The sequence below is a fragment of the Lottia gigantea genome (genome assembly GCF_000327385.1).
Source record: "Lottia gigantea unplaced genomic scaffold LOTGIsca_1, whole genome shotgun sequence".
Taxonomy (NCBI): Eukaryota; Metazoa; Mollusca; class Gastropoda; family Lottiidae; genus Lottia; species Lottia gigantea.
This window is the reverse complement of record NW_008706746.1, coordinates 4711774-4721220: the sequence shown is the minus strand read 5'-3', so window position 1 is coordinate 4721220 and position 9447 is coordinate 4711774.

Below are 9447 nucleotides of genomic sequence, written 5' to 3'. Positions count from 1 at the left end.
TTGTATGTTACTATCCAGACAATTGTGATATATGTGCTCACCCCTTTGATTTTCAATATTATTTACATTAAAAGCAAAATATAAATTATGGATGAATATTTTAGCAAGGCAACGATCGTCATGGAACACCTTTTTCATAACATTTCTTGAAATGAGAAATGCGACCCTTAACCCATGAAAACCTGATGATAAACCAGTTCTCCAACCGCCCAATAATTCACGAACAGCAACACACTATATACAAAAAAGAGAAACTTGAGGACTTTGAGGCCTTTCATTTGCCCATGTCCTCTTTGCCTATTGTGACGTCAGGGACAGGTGTTTTTGGGTCTATGTCAATCAAGAGCGCCACGCGACCCCAGCCAGCTGCCGAGCTAAAGAACCAATGAAAAATCAGAAAGCACAGGATGGTTGGTATATTGAATATCCTTTTAATATCTCAAGCCCTTCAATTAGTTATTTTCCTATCATTCATTCGCTATTTCGAGCCAGATTTTGACGTTTCGGCAAATTTTATAATTCCTTTTATCTATTGAGGTCGACTATCATTGAGCCATTCACCTTTTCACCATGAAAAGCAATCATATTATTGGACGAATATCGTGCTAGGTCGAACTAGGCCCCCATTTTTATTAATTTCACTAAATTATCATTAAAAATGAAAGAGCATTCGGTACTCCATCATTGTATCTCACAAGGACTCTTACGTCCCGTTTGAGAAGCTGAAAAGGATTTATTGATTGGAAGGTTCGCGCGCGCCCTAAAAAGTATAGAGGTATATTATTCACAATAACAAATCCAAATTGTCTACAAGCACGTGCTGCACGCGCTACCACGCGACATGAAATGCATTTCTGTCAATTCTAACTGTTGGTGACCTAATTTAACACAAAGAGCGTATCTTTATTTATTATCTGAAGCTTAAATGGGGATCAAAGTCCAATATTCTTAAATGGAATGGTTTCTATTTGTCTCAAATTTTATGTTTTTATTTTTGGCACATTTCAAAATTCTAATTACACCAGCTTTGACGTTAAAATATGTTAACAAAATGTTTAAACCAAAAACTTCACTTGATATGTAATTTGTTTTGACTTTTTTCTGTTATGAAGTATGTACAGTACTCGCATCGTTTAAAATGCTTTCAACTGAATAAATATGGTGGTGGATAATACAGATAAGCACATCCATTGCGTTAACCGGAAATGGAGCAGGCAAGCTTAAGCCTTTTGCATTTCCTCTGTATTGACTATGTTCTGAAAAATGACGTTTAATCCGAAAAGTTATATGCCTTTTTCAGTGGGGGTGTCATGAATTTACAGTAGATTGCGAAACAGTAAAGTTATTCTTCAGAAAGTCATGATCTTATCAGAAAAATTAATTATTTCGGAAAAAAAATCGTCGTATACAGGCAGGTTTTCTTGAAATTGATCATGACCAAATGCACATACAGTTACACTCAAGAGATTAAGCAGTCTAGAATGGACAGTTTTATCCCATATCAAGAATAAGGCATTGTCACTTCCGGTGTAGGCTACATACTGCAATAGGTAGTACAAGTGGTTCAAGTTGTACAGGAAGTATTCAGTTAATTACAATGCTAATGCTGCTGCTGTTATGGCGAAATATGTTCCTTATTGCACACTTCAATACGATTCACGTTCTCATTAGCCCATTCATGAGCAGAAAATGAAAGCGTAAAACTCTCTCATTCATTTCCATCCATTACTTTCTTATACAGTGAAACAGAGATTCATTTGATTACAAAAAAGAATTAATTTTTAATGATTTCATAGCAAACAACAGACAGTAAAATGACAGAGTTTATTCACTCGTTAACATACTTATATACTAATGTTAATAGTAATAATAATACTGTCTGGAACACATTTCCCTGTTCCGAACCCTCCACCCCAACACATTCAAGTAAGTGAACAGATACCGACATACGTTCAGATTTCATAGAAGATGCAGCAGTGGCTTCGAGAGTCTGGTAATTACTCGTTAAGGTTACACAAAGAGACTAAAACCGATCTGTAACACCTAAGTTTTATTTTTGTTTTTTTCATGCAATATTATGTCAAATCCTTAAAGCAGGACCAACCCTATTTGCCTGGTCATTTTAATATAATTTTTTTATTTCTTATATCAACTTCTATCTTCCAATTTTTTCTTATTCCTGAAGTAGATTAGACACATCGAGAAATTGTTTCAATTCAATTTAAAATCAATTGATTTGGTATTTTCTTTTATCGACACGATATTCCCACGGTCACGGGTTGACCGCCGCTCTAACGGCAAAAGTATCTGTAAATGCAACCATCCGGCCATATCTAAATCTAAAGATTTTGAATCCCTGACCGTTCCTTGTCAGGGTTACGATTATCAAAACATTTCATCTGAAAGACTCTTAGCCACGGGCTCTTTCGGTAATCTGGAAATGATCGGTTAAAGCAGTTTGGGTTGTCTCTAGGGTTTATGATGTTGGTTTGCAGACTGACATTTCCCGCCAAATTGTCGAATTAAGGATTGTAAGTTGACACTCTCTGACACATGATCAGCCATTTGGACTATTCAGTAATCCTTTAATTTTGGTCTTTCCAGAATGTTAAGATGGATGCCCAGTCCTTATTCACTTGTGTGAATGTAATGAGTGTTTGAATTTAAAATTTAATATGAACCTGTCAAAAAAAATGTTTTGAAACTTCTATTATGGGGATAAACATGTTTGGCGATATCTTCCAAGAAAGGAATTAATTGGGTTCCATACGTTTTTGCAGCTTATGTTGGACAATAAGTTGACGACACATGAAAGCGATCTGGTCTTAGCAGATCATACCATTATCATTGTAATTTAGTCATTTTACACCAAGCATGAAGCGAAAATAAAAACTTTCCACACTGCAAGATGCAAACATCCACATCGGTTAATTCTTTATTTCATATCTAAAGGGAATGCTTTGGTGAGGTATAAAACTGTATATGATTTTGTTCGATTGTCATTTGAAGAAAAATATTAGGATAAGAAAGCACCGAATGTCGAAATGATTTTATATTTGCAAATAAGAAATGTCTGATTGAGTAGTAAGCGAAATTGCTTTTCTCAATTGGATACTGACTATGATTAATACATATTTTGATTTTATCTCAGATTTGATGACCAGTTTAAAAAAAAGACGAATTGATTGATGATGGCTGATGTTTTGTGTGAAATGACAGATTTATCAAAAGGGGTTTTCAAATGACCCATAGAATGGTATGCACTTAGATGTCTTAGACGTTTCATTAGATATCTGATTCCTTTAAAGCCATCAATCACTACATGACAATCGACATTGAGCGGACATTTTTATTTCACTTTCTAGTAGAGTCAAACATTTCAAGGTCTTTTCAAGCAATGAAATTACACATGTAAAAAAAACAATTTAAAATGTTTAAACTTTCTCTAATCATCAATATTAAATATAGTATATTTTGCAGCACAATAGAATGTTTACTGAAAAACTATTTGAAAACGGAATTCGTACCAAACTCTTACGCATCAGAACCTTCCAAATTTCATATATACGTTTTACATCGAGCTGTATTCATGATTAGATTATCATTGTTACATTGATTTGTTATCTGAACAGAATAATTAATGTTACATTAACGTTAATATTTATACTGAACAATTTAACATTAATGAAAGTTTAATGTTTCAGTTCAGAATGATCAATGTAACAATGCTTAATGGTAAATGTTAAATATTGCACTGTGATGTCAGTCTTCATTTGAGGTGCGGAACAGTAGAAACTTCATTTTTATCAATATATCATCAATGTTGAATGACAAATGTATTGTCAGGTATGTGATCTGATGATCATTAACTAGCACTGAATCATGAACCAGCACTGAATCCTGAACTACTACTCAGTCATGAACAACCCCTGAACCGCTGATAATTCGATTCATGCAATAAATATAATGCATGTTTTATCATTTTTATATCATATTATAGAGCCTACAGTTTTTGAAAATATGATATTGCTGTGTTCGATTCGACTGGGACAACGTAATCTCTGCTAACGGACAACTTTTCATATTCATATTAAATCGGAAATAGAAAATGGAAATTGAAGTATATAGGCCTCAGCAATTTTAAATAATTTTCGTCCTTTCATTTAACTGTCAGTTTCTTGAAGGCAGCTGGTGTTGTCTATTTTTGGTAAATTGTCCCCAGTATTTGTATAAGAAATTATTTATATGATAATAGGGGTGAGGGCCCTGATAAATCTCGACTATTTATATGGTATCTATGGCTGACAGATGGTTTCTTCAATGTTTCTCATTGTTCGAGAGGATTGCCCCTGTCGAGTGGGGTTGTTGAGAATCGTTGTGATGTTTTATCATGTTAAACCGCTATAGGTAAACATAATCCACCACGGGTTACTTACACGACAGACGTTTGCACCTGCTAGTCAACGACAGTTTTCCCTGAAACATTTTAACAAACGTCAACTTTGATGGACAGAAAATCGAATGGAAGGGCCAGGGGCGGAGTTTCTACACGTGCCGCTATCTAATCAGGTTAAATCATAACGTAGAACCCAAGTTGAGGACCTTACCAACGCGTGCGTATCAATCATAACCTTTTGTGAAATTTGTGCTAGCGGCACGCGACAATTTGCCGTTGATTTTAATTTGGAGGTGACAAAAGGGTCGTGTATGAAATTTTGTAACGGTATTCTTATCACCCCTTTAAAGTTTAGAAAACACCTGCTCATCACTGGCAGGTGAAACGACCGAAGACCGTAGAAACTTACAACATAAATAATTTGTCCATTATATTTTACCTTTGATGTTTACCGCTCCATTACCATAACCTAGCGACCCTCATTAATATTCTTCTAAATATTGATACAAATGACTTATAACTGTAAATATTATTACCAATTTTTATCATAAGTCCGTTTTATCACATATACCCCTGTTTGTCTATTAAGACATGCACCCTTTGGGCTCCAAGTGTGGAATGATGGACATGTCAGTTGAAAAGTTAATTGGTAAAATTGGAATGATGAGCGTATTAATTTGATAATTACGCTGCGAGCTATTATTGATTTTCATCAAATATGCATTATGATTATTTTGATCATTGATCTGTCGCCGAATTTGAGCAATTATTTGACTACCAAGTGGACAGAAGGTAAATTAATTATCAACAGGTAGATCAAAGAAAGGTAAAACTAACATTTTTACATTATGTTAATTATATACATATTTTAATTGGAATGAAACAAGATTTAAATATCAAGAAAAAAAAAACTATCAAAACTAATGTTAAGATTTCAGCAGAAATAAGCGGAAAAGCAGATATTATGTTCACTCTTTCTTACTTTGGTAAGAAACCCGAGGTAAATGTTCGATTCAGCAATGGCCTTTATAGCCGTGTCAGAAAAAAACCAAGACTATTATATTTTGTGACTTGATAACGTTTCTGTAAAATATAAAGTTCTCAATCAGACTGTACTGTTAAAATCACGAGAGCAGCGAATATATCAAAAATAATTATAACTGCTTACACAAATAGCAGAGGTGAAAGTCAAATTTCAAATCTGACTTCAGTGCATATAAGTCTAGAAGTCAGTGCATGGACCTCGTTCACTGTCGGCGATAAAAAGCTAGAAAGATTCTTGAATATATTTAAAATATTCAAGTATCTGAAGCAAGATGGCACCATTAGAAATTATAGTTAAATGGTAAAAGTATTAAATTAGGAAATTTGATATGCCTTATGGTTTTAATGTACTTGGGGTTTTATCACGTAGTTTGTGTCAGCACAAAACTTAACTTTTAGATTTACCATCTTATAATATTAGCTAAAATGACAGAGAATTTTAAATCGTCCGTCATCGAGTAGGTAGTAAATAGTCTTTCAAAACTCGACAAAAGAGTCACTTTACGACTTTGGCTTGTTCAGTAATTTGGGTTTTCGTCTCCATACTGATTTTTTTTTTACTTTATGTAAGTATCTTAAAGGTTAACAAACGACATAAATTATTCACAACCTACTAAAGGCAATATTATGTCCTTCATTCAAGAACATGAAATCCAATGTCCGATAACGAAAATTTTATTGACTTACAGAGGGGGTCTTAAGATGCAGGAGAACATTTGTTAACAACATGTACCATTACCTATCCGATTTTGAGATCTACAGCAGATAAAGATCCTGAACCGGAAATGATGTCTGTTCTTTACAAATTAGACTTCACTGTCCCTACAAAAGATGATTAAATATAGTCACTGTTTTCATGAGTCAAATGCTGACGAATGTGGTGAGTCAGATGATGAAGCCACTTTAAAGGAAAAGAAAATTCAAAAGTACACTTCACTCATTCAATCTTTGCATTAATTAAGGAAATTATCTAACACGTCTTAAATTAAGTCGTGCCAACTTCTCCGACGTCGAACATAAGAGTCTCTGACCTTTAAAAACAATGTTCTGGTGAATTTTGGGAAAACTTTTCGATAACCTTTGTCATTCTATTCAAGAAAAAATAAGAAACAAAAAGTTCATACATGAGACATACATTCATAAAATTATGTAATAAAGTATGGGACTAGTGTTTAGGTGACCTTTTCTTATATTTAGTATATGTGGCACTTTTGTATGATGTAACGCCTCATGATAAGCTGTTTTGAATTTAAAGTAGGCACAACTTCGTTATCGCTGTACCCAGCGCGTTCATGTTCTTGATTTTGTCCTGAATTAACTGATATAGAAGTTTTCCTATTTTGTCTGAACCATTACTATGTCAGTTAAGATAGCAATCGCATACTATTTCCGGTACAAATGCATCGCCTGACAGCGTTGCGTCTACATGTCTAAATGTAGCATACTTTTGTCGATTTATGAACTTGCAGTTTAAATAGTAGTTTTGAAACCTGGTGTAAATCAGTGCAATTATTTCGGAATATATCAATAACGACTATAATTAATATGACTTAAAAAATAAATATACTTTCTTTTTATTTGGTAAAAAATATAAAAATCGTAATTCTTATTTTAAATCAACTGCCATCAAAATAAATGTCAAATCAACAAACGAATTAATGTTTACATTCAAAAGAAGACAGGCAACAGTTTTCTTTTATTAATTGAAAAGTAAACATGACCAAGATAATTACAAAAATATTGATCGCTTTGTTGTTTTGGGTAGTACAATTATTGGGAAAATCATTGGTTAGATATTTATAGCAGCCAATCAAATGAAATTCAATTTACAAATTTTGATCTGCAGTATAAATACGCATATATGCAAACACGTGTAAAATACATCGTCAACGATCAGATGATGACATCATTTTTTGTGGAGAGCAGGTCTCACATATAAAAATCACATAAACCAATAGAATGACACGCTTTATTTACTGCCGATTAGTCTGAATGCCACGTGGAATTGGAATAATAGTTTAAAAAACAGGCACGTGCTTGAAGATAGATTGGCAAGTAAAGATGACCTTTACAGGATGCAGAATGACGTGTTTTTTGTCTACACGAAAATTATCATTCGGGGTCTTAAACGACTTAGTAATTCCTTTAAAAATCTTAAAGAAAAGTTGACATAATTTCCTCGAAAGATGTTATCTACCAGCATCTGGCACATGTAACTAAAAAACACATTGCAGATATCAGGTTTAAACTTTTTTTTAACTCGACAGTCTTGTCTTTAAAAGACATCTTAAAGTATCAGTTCAACTTTTGGCCTTATTAGATTGAAATTCTGAGTTTTATCAAACTTCTTGGTTTTCAAAGACAAGTAATTAAAATGTCAAGAATTTTTATTTCATAAACACGCATCTTTATATTGCAATATATATGAACCTAGGCTGGAACACTATACCCCATATTATGTCTATGAACACCCTTAAGCTTTGAACTGAATGAAACTTGTTGTTTCGGAGACAACATTACCGTTCCATGTCTGTTATTAAATAAGATCCATGACTATCATTAAATAAGTTCCATGACTATTATTAAAAAAGCGTTTACAAGAGTCAGAAGAAAACTATTCAGACCAATACCAATATCTGAAGGAGGATTTAGTACCATCCGAGGGCTTGTAAAATAGAGAGAATTAAAAATAAACAAATAAACTGTTCGACTTTTTATCTCTAAAAATTTAAATTTGACTTGCATAAAATATTTACGGTAGGGTCTTGTATATTGAATACTTTACATATACCATCCAGTACACAACAATTATATGTTATTCTTTGATGTATGAAATTCATTTCAAGTGGATGAATGGTAAGAAAAGGATAACCATCTAGTTAAGCTTCCTTCTCTATGGTTAATATCATGTAAATTTTTTATCTTTTCTAAACGACTGCTTTGATGGGACTCGCGTGCCATCTGTCATCGAATAACAGAATACAATGAAGCTTTTACCGTATTTTAAACCCCTATTTCTTGGACAGATGGCTTTTACCTCGCTAAATCTTTCGCTGACCCGTGCATAAATAGGATGAATGAAGCTAAGCACACCGTATTTAAAACAGGTCAATTTATTACAGACCATACATGTACTCATGTTTTAAAATTTATTGAAGCGCAAAAATATTCAAGTAACAATTTTTGAACCATTGTGAATCATGAAGCGTAGATTCTACATTTATTTTCAAAGTGGTAAATGAAATGAATTAATTAATTTTCTATACATCTGTGAAATATATGCATTTCATTTTCAATATTCACCCCAGAGAATATTTCGTCTGTGACATTTATAAAAAAGATTAATAAATCAAGAGATATACCTATAAACAACAACAGGTGCTCCTCTGATGGCTTTCTGAACCCCATCTCTGATTTAAAAGGAATCTGTTCGCAATGTAACGACTGCTAAGCAGTGCCTTTTCTACACGGGTCCATAAAAAGAAGCTGGCCCCCAACGATTTTTACCATCATACATGGGGAAAGAATAAGACCTGAGTTCCCATTACAATTCTGTTTCCTTTAATCAGCCCTCTCGAATATAATGCTTCAAAGAAACGCCACCGGAACTAAGTGCAACAGCCCAATAGTAAAAGGAAGGTGATCAAAACTGTCATGATCCTCACAAGACGCAATAGAATGTGTGAACAACATCAAGTGAGGTGATGAACTAACTGTCACAAGATCTTTGACATCATTACATGTATATGTATTGGAGACAAACAATAATACATAACTTGAATCCATTTAGAAAAGAACGTATCTTGTCTCTGATGTCTACCTCCCTGATTTTGGATGGCGATTCGCACAGGTGCTTGTCGGTTTTCTCAATACGACACAGGATTCCTAAATAATGAAAGGAATACCACAAAGTTGTATATTGAAAGAAAGCTTTACCAAAAACTTGACCCGAAAAAATATCAAATGCAGTCCTTGTGGTTCTTTGTTCCATTGATAAAATGACATTA